This window comes from Pteropus vampyrus, unplaced genomic scaffold, assembly GCF_000151845.1.
Source record: "Pteropus vampyrus isolate Shadow unplaced genomic scaffold, Pvam_2.0 Scaffold80, whole genome shotgun sequence".
In the NCBI taxonomy this organism is placed as follows: domain Eukaryota; kingdom Metazoa; phylum Chordata; class Mammalia; order Chiroptera; family Pteropodidae; genus Pteropus; species Pteropus vampyrus.
This window is the reverse complement of record NW_011888861.1, coordinates 3,746,921-3,762,835: the sequence shown is the minus strand read 5'-3', so window position 1 is coordinate 3,762,835 and position 15,915 is coordinate 3,746,921. Positions and strand designations below refer to the sequence as shown.

The 15,915-nt window shown below is 38.7% G+C and overlaps 1 protein-coding gene across 11 annotated transcripts in view; it reads right to left on the bottom strand.

The window, feature by feature from the left end:
• ATXN1 (ataxin 1) overlaps window positions 1-15,915 on the bottom strand; it is a 372,466-nt gene that overhangs the window by 143,558 nt on the left and 212,993 nt on the right. For 10 of the 11 annotated variants that reach the window (XM_023532254.1, XM_011362861.2, XM_023532255.1 and 7 more), the window contains one exon: window positions 333-459. The gene's annotated coding sequence lies outside the window, so the exon portion shown is untranslated. Of the gene's footprint in view, window positions 1-332; window positions 460-785; window positions 842-15,915 lie in introns of all 11 variants that reach the window. The other variant, XM_023532253.1, reaches the window with a different exon arrangement.

The following is a 15,915-nucleotide window of genomic DNA, read 5'->3' as shown; positions in this document are numbered from 1 at the left end:
GATTCCCTACCCACCAACATAAAAGAATTGCGAGGCTACTCTAAACTTGATACTATTTAACTGTGCCAGGAGAAAGGGCGTTCCTCAATGAAAGAATCACTGCATTCCACTTTTATTCCAGAAGGAGATAATGAGCAGTGCACCACAGACGCTGAGAGAAAGGCAAGTTCACGGCAAATAAAAACAGAACCTTTCCCCTAAAAAAAGAAATTAATTGGATGATCACCTAGAGCTAACATGAACACCCCTTCATCACCCTGGCTCAGTTACAGCCAATGATTCACAACTCCTCGCCAGGCAAGCCACTGCAGACGTTGCCCTTGCTAACTTACAACATTCACTGTGCGCTGCTCACGGGGAGCCCCAGCCTTCCTTCACCATGGAGACTTCTCACAGAAGCTGGAGTGCTCTTAGGCTCAGGCGTGTTCTTTCTTCCTTTCACAGAGAAGGGAGAGATACCTAGCATGGGAATAGAACAGAAGAAAAAGTCAAAGGTAAATGCATGGTCGAATCACATGTTATCTCAACAAACGAAGTTCACAATCAATTAGACTAACTGATCATTTTCCAGTACTTTTTTGTAGAAAAGAAATTCAATGTGTTGGTTCTTGCCCCAGGAGACACAGTAGTATGGCAAGGCCAGCCTCCCCCACTCCTCTTCCCTGCCCTCTCCCCTCAATAAAGTTGAAGCTGAGATGCAAATTTGCAACACAGCCTCAAAACAAGCAACTTGATTTTACTCTCTGCAAAAAGGAGGGAGCTAGGACCTTTTGCCATTTTCATACCTCACTGGGTTGTTGGGAAGATCAATAAGATCACTCTTGCAAAGCACTCACAGTTCCTGAGAAGAAAGGCACTATGTAAACGCAAAGTATTATTAGTGGTCATAAGCCTGTTAACTGAGCTCTGAGCCAGAATATAAAAGCCAGCCTTGGCCAGCCACCAACAATCAACCATCTCTGGGGCACTCGAACATCCAAACATCTGCGAGGGCCACCATGCGAAGGTTTCTCCTTCCATGGAGGGGTTGAGAGAAGCAGAGGATGGGAAGCAGAGGCGTCTGGAATCTCAGGGAGAAGGAGAGTGAGGGCCTGAAGCAGGAAGAGAAAGAGGAAGGGGGAGTGGAAGGTGACGGAGAGAGGCATGTGCAGGCACATCATTACTTGGTCCAGGCCGCATGGCTCCCTCAGATGGCTGGTTTGCAGTGTTTAGTGTACTAGAGGTCTGTGGGGCTGTGAAATTTTCCACTTGGCTCTCTGCCATCTCCACTCACCAAGGATAACACTAACACACAGAAGTGGTGCGCCAAGGACCTGCTGGAGGAGTGGATAATTTTTGTTGTCTGCTGCTTTTCAAGAAAAGACCTATTCATATTCTGATCATTAATACTTTCCATACCTGGATTTAAATTTTTTTTTCCCTCCTTGAAGATAGAGCCAGGAATGGCTTTTCCTGGGCCAATATTATCAAGTTATTTTGACTTGTGAATTCTTGAGGAGCATACTTGAGGTATGGGAGCTTACATGAGTGGCTTTGGAGATGACAAAAAACAGAATTTAAGTGCTATGCTGGAATCCTGTTTGTTTCCCAAATAAATCATCCACAAGGGCCAGTCATGTTTTCCTTTCAGAGTCACAAGCCCATGCTGAACAAAGGTGGGAGTCACAGTATTAACATCGTGGGTATAATATTTTTGAGGGAAAAAAAGGGGTCCCTTATCTCAAAAAAAGGCAAGAGTGAATAATGTTGAATCTTAGATTTGGAATTGGTAAAACACTGCAAGTTTACTTCAAAATAAGGAACTGAAAAATGGAGAGAAAAAAATTAGGACAGAGGGAGAAAGAAAGTGCCTACTACTAATATAGTTAACCAAGGCTTTTATAGTGAATACAGTTTACAAAGTGCTTTCTTATAATTAATTCATTCGCTCAAAAAATTTTTTACTTGGTGCTTAGTATACCCAACAGGTTCTCTGTTCACGCTGGTGAACAAAACAGACAAGGATCATGCTTGTAAGGAGCTTGTTGCCTCAAGAGAGACAGAAAATAGAGGATTACAGTACACTATTTTTAGAATGTGTATAAAATTTGAACATTGGGTGGGCATTATAAAGGAAAAATAAGCAACATGATTTGCAATCATAATAGGGGTACCTCATTTAGAGGAGAGGCTCAGAAAGGTTTTTCTTATAAAAGTAACATTTAAGCAGAGAAATGAAAGATGAGCAAAAGTTAGCCAGGCATAGAGTTTCCTGGGAAAAGAAACAGCCTATGCATTATATGATGTGAACTAGGGATGTACAACTCATTTCTCTTATTTCATCTTTGTTTTTTTTCTTGGCCATTTCAACTGAATCTTCTTGATCAAGAAATGAGTGGCAGACTGTATGTTAACCAGTTATTGTGGTGTTCATTTTGCAATATATACATATATCTAATCATTATGTTGTACACCTGGAATTAATATAATGTTATATGTCAATTATATATCAATTAAAAAAAAAGAAATGAGCAACAGAACTGTTCTTAATATCTTGGAATAAGAGATGATTCTTCTTTCTGACTGCTGGGGCCATCAGAGCAACAAAGATTTAGTGATTTCTGCTGGAGGAACACTAGTCAGTGCCGTTATTACCCTTGATATGACAGCAAAGGCAAACTCTGGCTTCCTAATGCGTCTCAAGTCACCCTATTATCACAAGAAATAAAAGGAAGATCTCTGTTAACACCTGCATGCTACAGCTGGAGTTAAGAAAACCCACCCCAAGAGGGCTAAAAACAGATCATATTACGTAAACATCTGAAAAAAATCTTAGTACTTTGCATTAGGTTCCAAATTTGCTGGCTTCCTCTTGACCATCGGGATATCATTTTTTTTTTTTTTATTCCTCTTCCAGATTTCAATGGCATTTATGTCCAACTACAAGAGTGTCCTGTGAACTTTCTGTCTTGGTTCTTGGTTGCTTATCTGTTTACTTACCCAAGCGAGGAGCATGATGCGAAGAAACAAAAAGCAATGGAAATGCTGTGTTCATCTGAAGTGTTTTCTTATTCCCTCTACCCCAGATCTAGTACAACTTAATTCTTCCACTAAGGAAAATTAGTAATTTGCTTTCTTCATCCTACAAAATAAAGGCATCCTCAGACAGGCTCATTCATGTTCTCTCATGAATGGAGTAAGTTTCAAAGTCTGTTCGAGACGAGTACGCCAAACTTTCATTTGAGTCTCTTTCCACTTAAGACACCCAAGATAAAATGTAATTTCTCCTACCAGTTTCTTTTATAAGCAAAAATATTAATACTTCAAGTTCAAAGTCTTGAAATACCAACTTTCTCTTTGACTTAATAATTTTGACAAACTAGAACATTCAGAGAGAAAAGATAGGGCAAGAAAAAAGATTTCTTAAAGCCGAGTTGTCCAATACCCCGCCACTAGACCTAGGAAATTATTCCAGGCTGACAGTTTTATCCACCAACCAGAGAAGAAAATGACACAGTGTCAATTCCTCCTTCCCCTGACTGCCCACAGCACTTACAGCCTCTACCACACATTTTAACCCAAGGTCCTTTTCAATTCGGCACTCCGTTGCATTGTCTCTTTATACTCCACTGGATTTATTTAAGTCTTGAAGGCTTGAAAAGTTTATAAGCTCCTTGATGAAAGAAACCTTGCCATGCCCTTCTTTTGCAGTCTCATAATAGTGTCTAGTAGAAGAGCCTGAATTTAAATTAAATGATCCATATCCAGAACCTGTTCTACGACTTAACACGTACTCCAAAGGAAGCACTACTCTGATTATTTAAACCCTTCTCACCTTTATCTGTCCTCTAGGGACGTGGAGCTCCTACGATGCCTGCAATCCAAATGAAAGCCCTCCGTGAACTGGAGAACAATTAAGTTATAACTTAGCCTTCTTTCTTCTGTTCTGCCAATCCATTAGGTTTTTAGTCATTAGTGGCTTCTGAACAGTTGCCATCTCCTTTCAAGATTTACAACACTCTCCCCTTCCCATCCCAGATCACCAGGAGCCAATCTATATCTTTGATTCTCATAGCATTTCAAAAGCCAGTATTAAGGAAACTCTCATGGTGTGTGGAGGGGAGATGTGTGTGCTCTGAGGCAGCAGCTCTCGAACTTGAACCACCTTCAGAAAAACCTAGAGGTCTTGTTAGACCATATTGCCGGTCCCATTCCCAGAATTTCTGATTCAGTAGGCGTGGCGTGGGGCCAGAGAACTTGCATTTCTAACAAGTTCCCAGGTGATGACGATGCTGCTGGTCTCGGGACCACATTTTGAGAACCACTGCTCTAAGCATAAGTCTTTCTGTCTATTAGATAGGCAGACAGAGGCTTAGGATCTTGAGTATATTTAATCATTATAACATGGCTACATTGAAAATAATGATACCTGTCTATTCCAAAGAAGTGACAGATGACCCCCACCTTAAAAAAAAAAAAAAAGTCCGTACATTTCAAAATCTGAGAAAACTTTCTGGTGGCTCTCAGTCTTGAGTCTTAGTCTGTTCTCCTCCTACTGGCTTCAGGCCCTACTGAGGTCAATTCCACCCTCTATCTCCCCTTCAATCTTTTTCCTTTACTAGAAACTTCTCACCTTACAAACATATCAGTCACTGCTAATCTGAAAGACCTTCCCCACATCCTGACACATTCCCTAAAGGGCTGTCATCTCTTTCATGTTCACCAACAAACGTGTTAACATGTAGTATGAATTCAATGCCCGTTATTTCACCAGGTTTATCTTAAACTCTTAGAAGTTTGACTTCCACCACTTTTTAAAAAAATAAACTTCCTTGTCTTCCTTTCAGAATGGCTTCCTGCTTTCCAAATGTAGTGGCCTTTTCCTGACTTCTTTTATAATATTTGATATAGTAGTTCCTTTAATTCTCTTTTCCTTTTATTTAGTATACTAGCAATTTTGCCTGAACAGCATTTTTCAGGAATGATCCCTTCCCCATTCTTTTTGTTATTTGGGCTGGGATGACCTCAGGCCTTGGCTCCAACGATGGGCATATGCCCTAGGTCTGGAGTATAAGAATACATATCCCTCTCACCATGATGACTGGTTTGGGGGATAGAGACATAACCAAAGCCGCGCCCATCAAAGGACTCTCTTGGACTGGCTGGGACTAAGAGGAACGAGGCGCCCTCTCCTCGTGAGATCATGGATGCATGGTCTACTAAGAGCTGTTTCACCACTCTGTGAGTAAAGCCCACTTCGAGAATGAAGCTCTACAGTAGGAAGGAAAGCTGACAATGAAGTCCTCTGGATCCAGCCATGCCAAAAGTTAGATTTATCCATAGATGAATCTAGTTATGTTGTAAAAAGACAAAATTCCAAATTGCCCTGTCCCCCAGTGCACACATACCTTCTCCTCATTATTCAATCAAATGCTAATCTGGGTGCTGTTGCCGTGAAGGGATTTTGCAGATAAAATTGAGATCTTAAATCCATTGATCTTAAAATAGATTATCCATGGTGGGCCTGACCTCATCAGGCGAGTCCTTTGGTGAGACAGCATGAGATTTAAAGCATGAGGACATATGAGAGGGAAAGGTAACATCACATAGCAAGGAACTGGAGATAGACACTAGGAGCTGAGAGTGGTGCCTAGCCCACATCCAGCAACAGAACAGGGATCTCAGTCCTACGACCACAAGGAAATAAATTCTGCCAATAATCTTGTGAGCTTGGAAGAATACCATGACCCCCAGGTGAGAATGCAGTCTAGCTAAAACCCTATCAGCCTTATGAAACCATGAATAAGAATCTAGCTAAGCCATGGCTACACTTCTGCCCTGCACAAACTGTGAGATAACATGGGTGTGGTTTTAAGCCACTGAATTTACGGTAATTTGTTATGCAGCAATAGAAAACTACATATATGATACAATCAATTCCAATTATTTGCTTAAACCACTTTGTTTTATTTGTCTCTTGCACAAAAATATACTAATACTCCTGTTTTCTCTGAGACAGTACTATTCTGGTGTTCCTCATACCATTCTGTTGCTAGTTTTTGGCTTTTGTCCCTTCCTATTATTCCTTTTAATCCTAGGGAATGTATTCCCCAAGGTTACAGGCTCAGTTCTCTTCTCTTTCTATAATAATTTCCTTTTATTGTGTATAGTTCTTAAATCGGTATCCTGAGGCCTGGCATCTCCCCGAACAAGCTGCTGGATATGCGTGATATAAATAAATTATGTCTATTTCAAAACTTCCCATCTTTTTTTTCCCCAAACCAGTCCTCCTCTTTTATTTCCGATTCATGCTAATGACATCATTGTCTTCTCTATCTCCCACAGTCCATCAGTTGTCAAGTCCTATGAAGCCTGCAATCTATTCCCACACCTCCATTCTAGTTCAGACTCTATTCCTCTCACGGCAGCCTGCTAATTGGTCTTCTTGCCTTCGGTATTCTCCCTCCAAATCATCTTGAGTCATCTTTGCTGGAACAAACTTCTGAAGTAGATTATATAATACGACTTCTCCATGTCATACTGTTGTATTGGTTCCTACAGCTTGCTGAAAATCTTCTCAAATCTGACGTTTAAGACCTTCACAATCTGGCCCCAACATGCTTTTCCAACTTCGTTCCCTACTTCTCTCCTTATGCTTGTTGTACTAGCCAAACCGAGCTTCTCTCTTCATCTTTGAAAGCTCACATTTCTACTCCACGTGTCACAATTCAAGCCATACCTAACAAGACCTGCTCAAATCCTTTCTCCATCACTCTTCTCTTCATCCTCCTATGCTACAACTTTCTCAATCAGAAGTACTTTTTTTTTTTTTTTAGATGTGAGCTCCTATAGTTTTTATTCCTTTTCCTTAAGATACTAATCATTTTATTCTTTATCCTAAAATAGGCACCACTTCCCCAGGCAGACTATAGTAAACTCTGCGAAGACAGGGTTTGTGTGTCTTCTTTTTGTAAGCATAAGAGTGCTTTTGCTAATGATAAACCCTTGATAAATACTGGCTGATTAAGTGACTGAGAATGTGGTATTTTACTTTCACTTTGTCATGTGTACAAGTCTCCTTACTCTGTGGTTATCAAATAGGAGAGTCCCTTTCTGGCGACTTGGAGGAAAATCATTACATAAGCCAATATGGAAATTGGTCAGTCAATCAATGAAATATTTATTCTGTAAGAGCCTCTTTTTCCAAACCAGGACTAAAGCCAACTCTGTATTTTCTTTCTGAGGGAGAAGGAGAAGCAGCCAGGACTGCTGGCAATGGCAGAGTTCAGAAATGCTTCCTCTGGATGAGCTACTCAGCCCAGAGAGGTGCAGAGCCTATCTCCACCGTGCTCTCTAAAGAGCATAAATGTTGGTCTTGCGTGGCCAAAATTCCCCTTCCCCAGGGAAGGCTATGGTAATACACAACTTTCCTGAGAGTACAGGTACCCAGTCAGATTTCAAGAACTGGAGGGAGGTGAAGGGTGAGATGAAGCCTAAACCTAAGGTATTCTGAAAATTATGATTTATTCATCATATCATGCAATCTCTCTTCAACCGACACTTGATGATTTGTGTGATTTATCCATTGTAAAATCTTTTTCCAAAATGGCAATTCTTGGGTATCGAGCATGCATTTGGAACATTTTCTACTGATATTAACTGGTTTGTGCTTAGGTAAACACACACACACACACACACACACACACACACACACACACACACACACACACTAAAATTAGTATCTGCCTAAAGAACACATAATCACAAAGATGAATATGCTGAAAAATCCTATGATGAAACTTTTTGAAAATTATAATTCATGTTGATCCACACCACTGTTTCCTATTATTAGTGCAGCTTATCACATAAAGGTAAGGCTTTATCCACTCACACATAGACTCAGCAGGTGTCTATACTTGTATGCAGGTTACATCTCCATAATGATATAAGCAAAGTTTGCTAAGAAATATAATTATGCAGCCAGAGAAAAGTAAATCTACACATCAATAATAAGATGAAAATACACATGAGAAATACCTAAACTGCATCGAATAGCTGTAGAATGACGTCTCTGGGAAATTATGACTTTAAAGACCAAGGTGGCATGTGCTCCTTATGCACAATTTTTTCCTGGCCTTATTTGTCTAATATTCTGCTCCCGGGGGTGGGAGGTGGGGGTGGTGATGCTAAAGTCCAACAGAAGGTACTGGGGCCCAGGAGACAGGAATGTGGATCAAGAAATAGGAGACCACACTGCCGCTGCACATCCCCTGGGTTACAGGCCCTCTCGGGCAGCCATGAGTCATCACACACCTTCTCCCTGGAGGAGAGTTTTATTCACTCCTGCTCCAAAAGGGCAGTGATTGGTTTAGGTGTTAAAAAAGTGTCTGGAAAAATGGGGAAGGTGGGGACAGAGCCTGCGCTTCATGCGTTGATCATTATGAAGCATTTATACATCATGGGCTGTTCTGGTCCCTGAGCATTGTGAGGCTTTAAATTTCTTTCCCTTTCTGCTCTAATTGCTCTCCTTTTTATAACAAAATTAGTAAACATCCAAAGAAAGAAATTTAAATATTTTCCTTTCATTCTCTTTTTGCCATCATATTAGGAGTTAGATGATAGTATCCCCAAGTATTTTATTTGGCCTGACTTCACAAAATACTGATCAGTGAGTCAAAGTAAAAAGACCAGATAGAATTTACAGACATCCTCAGACTATCCTTTTGGATAACTACAAGTAACCGAATTCACCAAAGGTACTCAAAGGAGAACTTTGGAAGCATCCTACCAAAGAGGTACAAGTTAGTAGTTGAGAGATGGTCACGGGGATGGGTAGTATGGCATGGGTAGTATGGCATAGGGAATGTAGTCAGCAGTAATGTAATGGCTATGTGCAAAGCCAGATGGGTGATATAGAGTAATCGAGTGGATCATTTCATAAACTATATAAATGTCCAACCATTGTACTCTATACTTGAAATTAACAAGAAAGTAAAATGCTAAAAAAAAGTCACACTTCTTTTTTCATTTAATGAAATACTACCATGTAAAAGCATAGCTACAACCAGGCCCTCCGATAATGCTTTAAAAGTTATGACTAAAGGCTACTCAAAGATTTTTTAAAAACAGAATTATTTTCCAAAATTCAAATCAGCAACAGTTTTAACTACCCAAATTTTGCATAATGTTTGGACCGGTAGGCTTTCCATAATTATATTGCAGCAACCTCGTTTTTCTTCTTGTCTGTTTTATTCCATTAAAAGCCAAAAATAAAATGACTCTACATTTTAACCTCTTTTTTCATACCATTCCAGGTAGCTGCTTCCTTGTTTAAATATTACAACTTTCTGATGCAATCAGAAAAAAATATTGCCAGACAAAGGCCCTATTGAAAACTTCTCTCCTTTTGAAGGAGGCTTAATAAAACTATTCTAGCTTAAAACTGAGATTTCAATAGTCTCAGCTGTGAACAACAAGTAACAGAAAAACCACTTGGCATTAAGTCCAGGATTACCTGTTGAAAAACCAAAGGCAGGTATACTTTGATGTGGGTTACCTGGTGCTGGGGAAGTACCAAGAAATACAATTATTCTTTTTCAATGAATGTGGAGTGAAAGATTCGATACCTTATTTGGAGCAAAGATCCATTGTGGAGGATGGGGGGAGCACAGGGGAGGGGTGCTGAGGGCAAGCACATGCACGCATGCTCGCTTGAGCCACTTACGAGTAAGAGTGTACAAGGAAGCACCTTTGCATTTGCCATAGTGTTTTAAACTCGAAGAGAAATATCAACTAGTATTTTCTGAGCAAAGGACCCTAGCGAGATACAGCCACAGTTTGCCTTCTGCCTTCAGAGTCCTAAAACTTAAAATACCTGATAATCATGTTTCATTAAAAATTCCAAGAAATTTCTTTACATAATGAGCATTCTAAAGTTTCCTACATCTCTTTAAAAGTAAATATTTAAAACTCTTTAGAACTAGCAACAACTATTTATCACAGGGTTCTAGAACACACATTCTCGGGGAAAGACATATCCCCATTTCTATTAGAAGGAAGAATAACAAGTTTCCTGCCCTCCTCCTTCATCTTCCAGGTTCAGGGGTTTATCCTAATATCACGGCTCAGGGGATTCTCGCACTTACAACTCCTAACATATCAAAAAAGAAGAAAATTTCTAACTCCTTAATTGTTTTGTCGAATAAGCTCTCAAAAGTTCATTTTTGTTACCTTTTTCAGGCAAAATAAGAGGCCTTTTACAAAAATTCTATTGCTAAAACAATGGAATTCTCCTGGGAATGACTTCGTTATGGAAATGAAGTGACAGCTTCTTTTATCTAGCCAGGCAGAAAGTCTGCATTTATAAAAGGCATTCAGAACACTCAAGTGCTGTGTGTGGGAGGACATAAAATGCTATTTTTAATTCAGATTGCAGCATTCCTCCCATACAGGTCTTTCGGTATAATCATAATCATAATAATACTGATCTAAAATATATATATATATCCCATTTCTGCTGACCCCAGCAGAAAAAAAAATAAGAGGAAAAAAATTAAGAGAATGATGAATACAGCTTTTGTCTACTCTTGGCCTACTATGTGGGCTCAGAGATGAATCTCCAAAGCTATCAGAGCTGACTATCTATTATCTAGAATTAAAAGCACTTAAGCTCTGTGAGTAACAGCATTACATCTTCTGACACAAATTTAGATTTTTGTACGTGTGACTTCCACTCTACTGAGTTTGTAGGAATCACCTGTGCCTGCCAGAAAATGCTATGGGAGTTCTTCATCCCATTCCCAAGAGTTAACATTCCTTGGTGATGCTGTGGTGGACGAGTCTGTCCATCTATGTGGTAGGGCCACACTGGAAACAGATTTCTAATTTCAAAACCTGGAAGGCCCCCTGGGAAGCCAGAGACACCCAAACTTCCTTTTGAGCAAATGCAGAGCCTTCTAGGTCAGGTGTGAAATCTGCAGATGGAGGCTTTTCATGTCTGCCATGTTTCCACTGGCTCTTTTGGAGACCAAAGCCTGAGGAGAAGTGATTAACGGAAGTGCTGGTAAGGAAGTGAAGACAGGTGTAGATGTCTCTGCAGAAGTATGACATTGGAGGAAAAAAAAGTATAGGATGAGAATGGAATTACTACAAAGGAAAACTGATGGAATGATACCTTCTAGCAATGGTTAAGTGATTAGTCTAAGACCACATGCAGAGGATTGGAGAAGAGATGGGGTCAGAGAGAAATATATTTTTTAATTTAGGTAAAAATTCATATAACATAAAATTCACCACTTTAATCATTTTAAAGTATACAATCAGTGGTTCTCTGTACATTCATTCACAATGTTGTACAATCATCACCATTATCTCATTCTAGAATATTTTCATCATCCCAAAAAGAAACCCCATAGGCACTCTCCACTCCCTCCTCTCAGCTCTGAGCTATCTCTATGAATTTGCCTATTTTGGACATTGCATATAAATGGAGTCATACAACATGTGGCCTTTTGTGACTGGCTTCTTTCACTTTGTATAATGTTTTCAGGATTCATTCATGCTGTAGCATGTATCACTACTTCATTCCTTTTTTGGCTAAATAATACTCCATTGTATGTATACACCACATTATGTTTACTCATTCATCAGCTGATGGACATTTGGGTTGTTTCTACTTTTAGGCTATTATGAAGAATGCTGCTATAAACATTCTTGCACATGTTTTTGCTTGAATGCCTGTTGTGGATTAAGGAGTGGAATTGCTGGGTCATTTTATGTGTGATTTTCTGAGGAACTGCCAAACTATTTTCCACAGTGGCTATACCATTTTACAGTAATTTACGAAGGTTCCAATTGTTCCGCAACCTTGCCAACAATTGTTATTTTCTTTTTTATTATTATTATGGCCATCTTAATGGGCATAAAGTGGTATCTCATTGTGGTTTTGATTTGCATTTCCTTACCACTACTGATGTTGAGTATCTTTTCCATGTGCTTATTGGACATTTGTATATCTTTGGAGAAATGTCTATTCAAGTCCTTTGCCCATTTTAAAATTGAGTTGTTTGCCCTTTTTGTTGTTCGGTTCTAAAAGTTCTTTATATATCTGGAAACTAGACTTTTATCGGATACATGATTTGCAAATATTTTCTTCCATTCTGTGGGTTGTATTTTGACTTTTTTGACATTGATTCACAAAAGTTTTTGATTTTTTATAAAGTCTAATTTATTTTTCCCTTTGTCACTTGTGCTTTTAGAATCAGGTATAAGAATCCATTGCCAAATCCAAGGTCATGAAGATCTACTCCTATGTTTCAAGATTCTTCTAAGGGTTTTATAGTTTAGCTTTTACGTTTAGGTCGTTGATCCATTTTAGTTATTTTTTTGTATATGGTGTAAAGGGCCCAACTTCATTCTTCTGCGCATGTCTCCTGTTTCTCTTTCTATCTGTCCCAGCACCATTTGTTAAAAAATCAGAGAATATTTGAATATGAAGTTATTTTAGTCTGTTCTCTAAAAAATAAAAACTGGGTTTTTTTTTTTGAAAAAATATATTCATCTTATTAAAAATTAATTTAATTAACTGAATTTTGGTTACTGTGATCACAAGTGAATGAACTTTTTTCCTCATTCCACATTTTGAAGATGCAGCAACTTTTCAAGAAACAAGACCAATCAGGGCCATTACCCTGAGCTTTCAGGGAAGTCGATCAATTCTGGGGTAGTGCTTTTGCAAGGACTTATTTCCAAATGCAACAAGTTGCTTAAAATTGCTGGGGTTTCTATTATTTTAGTTCCAGTTGTTTCTCTGTCTGTTCCCTTGTAATGAACTGCTCCTGTCTTCAGACGTCTTGAGACCTCAGTTCTCTTTGCCACCCAAATATTCACCTATTAATAATAGGCTCTTTGGAGAGAACTTAATCTAATTTCAACTAAGTCAGATGGAAGATACTTTTATTTTTTATTATTTAAGATACTTTTAGCATGATGTCTAAGTTCCTGTTTTGTTTAAACAAAAAAAATAAAGTACAGGTGGTAGAATGCCAGAGATCATCCGTTCAGCCATTGGAAGAACTGAAGACTCAAATCCCCCTAAAGTGGCAGTTCTCAAATGTGGTGGCACATTGTGATCACCTGGAGAACTTTCAAACATACTGAAGCCTGGGATTCACCTACAGAGATCTGCACTTAATTGGTCTGGGGTGCAGCCATGGTGGAGAGCCAGTGCCCTAAAGTCAGTCATCAGAGGTGGCTACTTAATCCTCCCCTCCCCGAAGCAATTCTTGCCACCTCGTACCACTTGCAGGCAGTTAGTGATGTACATTCATCTGCTTTTCGAAAGTATTATAATTTTAAATTAAAATGAACAAAAACTGAATTTCCTGTATTGGTTCTCATTTAATCTTCCTGTGAAAGGAGGTTTTTCTTATTCCAACCTGACCAAAGAGGAAATAAATTCTGAGCTATTAGGCAACAACCCGAGATCACAAAACTTGGAAGTGGCAGAGAACAGGTTTGAATACAATTCTTCCAACCCAAAGTATGTATCATTTATGCTGTACCTCATTAATTTTAAACGGGACAACGATTATAAGTGTGGTCATTTTATTTGGTACCAAAACCCACGAAGGGAACAGCAATTTCACATCTTCCATCCAGCCCATCTTGTGGATGGGCTGGGGGATATATACTCACTAAAGAGAATGGTGAGCACTGTCCCTGCCATTACTGTTCTTTCTCTGTTGTATGTATGTATGTGTGTGTGTGACTGTGTGTGTGTGGGAGAGCATATGACCATACAAGGGACGTGGGCCTCGTATATTTGAATTCAGGAATATATGACACGACTCTAAGAATGTAGCTGGGTAGAGTTTTCAGAGATGGTGGGAGAGGAGTAATTCTTTCCAGCATGTGATAAGACTGGCAATAGACCATGAAATATCTTTATGGTGGTACAAAAATAACAAACACCGAGGAAACTAACACTTCATTCATTTGTGAATTTAGTCTGATGCCTATGTATGATTACAAAGCTCAATCCATTGAAAACAGCAAGACTAAAGGACATCAGGCAAAAATCTCCAATACTTAAATATTCAGGTTCTCATAACATCACCTTGCCTGCCAAAGGATGAGGCACATTAACATGTTTTCATACAATAGTATAACAAAGTTAGAATTAATATAAGATATTGGTAATGGTGGTAGAATCTGGGAAGTTAGTTTCAAATTATTTTTCCTCTTCTTTCTAGTTGGTGCATTCAAACATATGTGTAAGTTCATGTATGTTTATGTGTATGTACATACACGCGCGCACACACACACACACACACACACACACACACACACACAGACACCAGGCTTGAAGGAAAAATACATTTCAGTTCTAGCATTTTTCATAGACCTATTTTACTCATCCTTAAGAGAAAGGGCAATGGATTGCAGTGCTATTACTCTACTATATAAGGAAATTGGGAGAATGTCTATGCAGTAGATTTGGGAGCTGGAAAGTTTAAGGGTTTGCTGGAGGGTTTTTTTTTTTTTTTTTAAGCCAATATCAGAAGTTGGTTAGAGAAGAAAAATTTTCACAAGTGGGAGTTCTACCTGCTTGTCTCCTAATTGTAATGAATCTGTCAACTTTCTTTCCAGGATTTCAAGACTTTACTCTTCAAAATCATTCTCAGTGTACTCTGAATTGCTATACTTTTAAGCTAACTACTTCTCAAAGTGTTGTTTAAAAACTGACATCTTCAACCACATTTCAGGCTTAGAATATATCTAAATTTGCAAAGTCTCATTGGTTCTTATGAGACTGCTACTTAAAAAAAAGTACACTTGACAGCCAATCTCTTGATAATGATTTGTGCAGAAATTGTGTTCAATTTACTTTATATCAAGATATTTAGGAGAAAATGTGGTCTTCTTTGTAATAAGCTAAAAATAATGATATACTTTATCTTCAACTGAACATGTACATATGTTGTCTAAGCTGTTACATTTAAACAAATTGAAAAACAGTAGGATTCTGGCTATAGTCCATAAAGAAACAAAACTTGCCCAGAATATCATTTTAAGCATTAAAAAATACAATTAACTGTTATTCTCCACAAAGTTCAATCCTACATACAGATTCAGAGTTGTCAACGAGGTACAAGGCATCAAATTATAAAAGCTAATGTCTCAAAAACAGACAGAAAGCTCAGGAAGAAAATAATTATTGCAGTCCAATTTTACATAAAGAAAAAGAGTAAAGAGAAAAGTTAGTTTATATTTCTACAAGTTCCTTTTGAGTTTCTGGGCAATATGCTATTTAAATCGACCCTTATGGCAACAGCACATAAATCATATCCCTAAAATAATTCCTACTGAACATTACATTGAATGCTTATCATGTGCAAAGTGCTGCTAGGTAAAGTACAGGGTTCGGAAATGGCTAAAACATTTTGATCACTTTAAAGGCAGAATACTGACTTTTAAAACACAAAACTAATTGCCATGAACTCTAATAATTTTTGGTGAGTCGTCATCACCAATAGCAGTGATTTTCAAATGTGGTGTTGTTTTTTTAAGCCAGAACCCTACCTTCAAATTAAACCTTACATTGAAACCTAAAAAATAAATAAAATTGAGGCTATTCATGTAGACCTATTGGTTCCTCCACCTCAGCACCCATCACCACCAAGGACTTCTGAAGGCAAGTTCATGGAGGTCCAGGGTGGTGGTGGGGTCCTTTGAGGACTCCTCAGGCCACTAGAGAATGTGGTCTGAGCTTCACTGGTCTGAAGAGTCTGTACTCCTTAACGTGGCATTTGGGACCCTCTATGCTTTCCTTCTTTATTTCACAGCCTTAGAAGCACACCATCCACTGGCCTCATGACACATCATCAATTCATCAATAATGGAGTGAACAGTGACAGTTCACTGCATGTACTATGT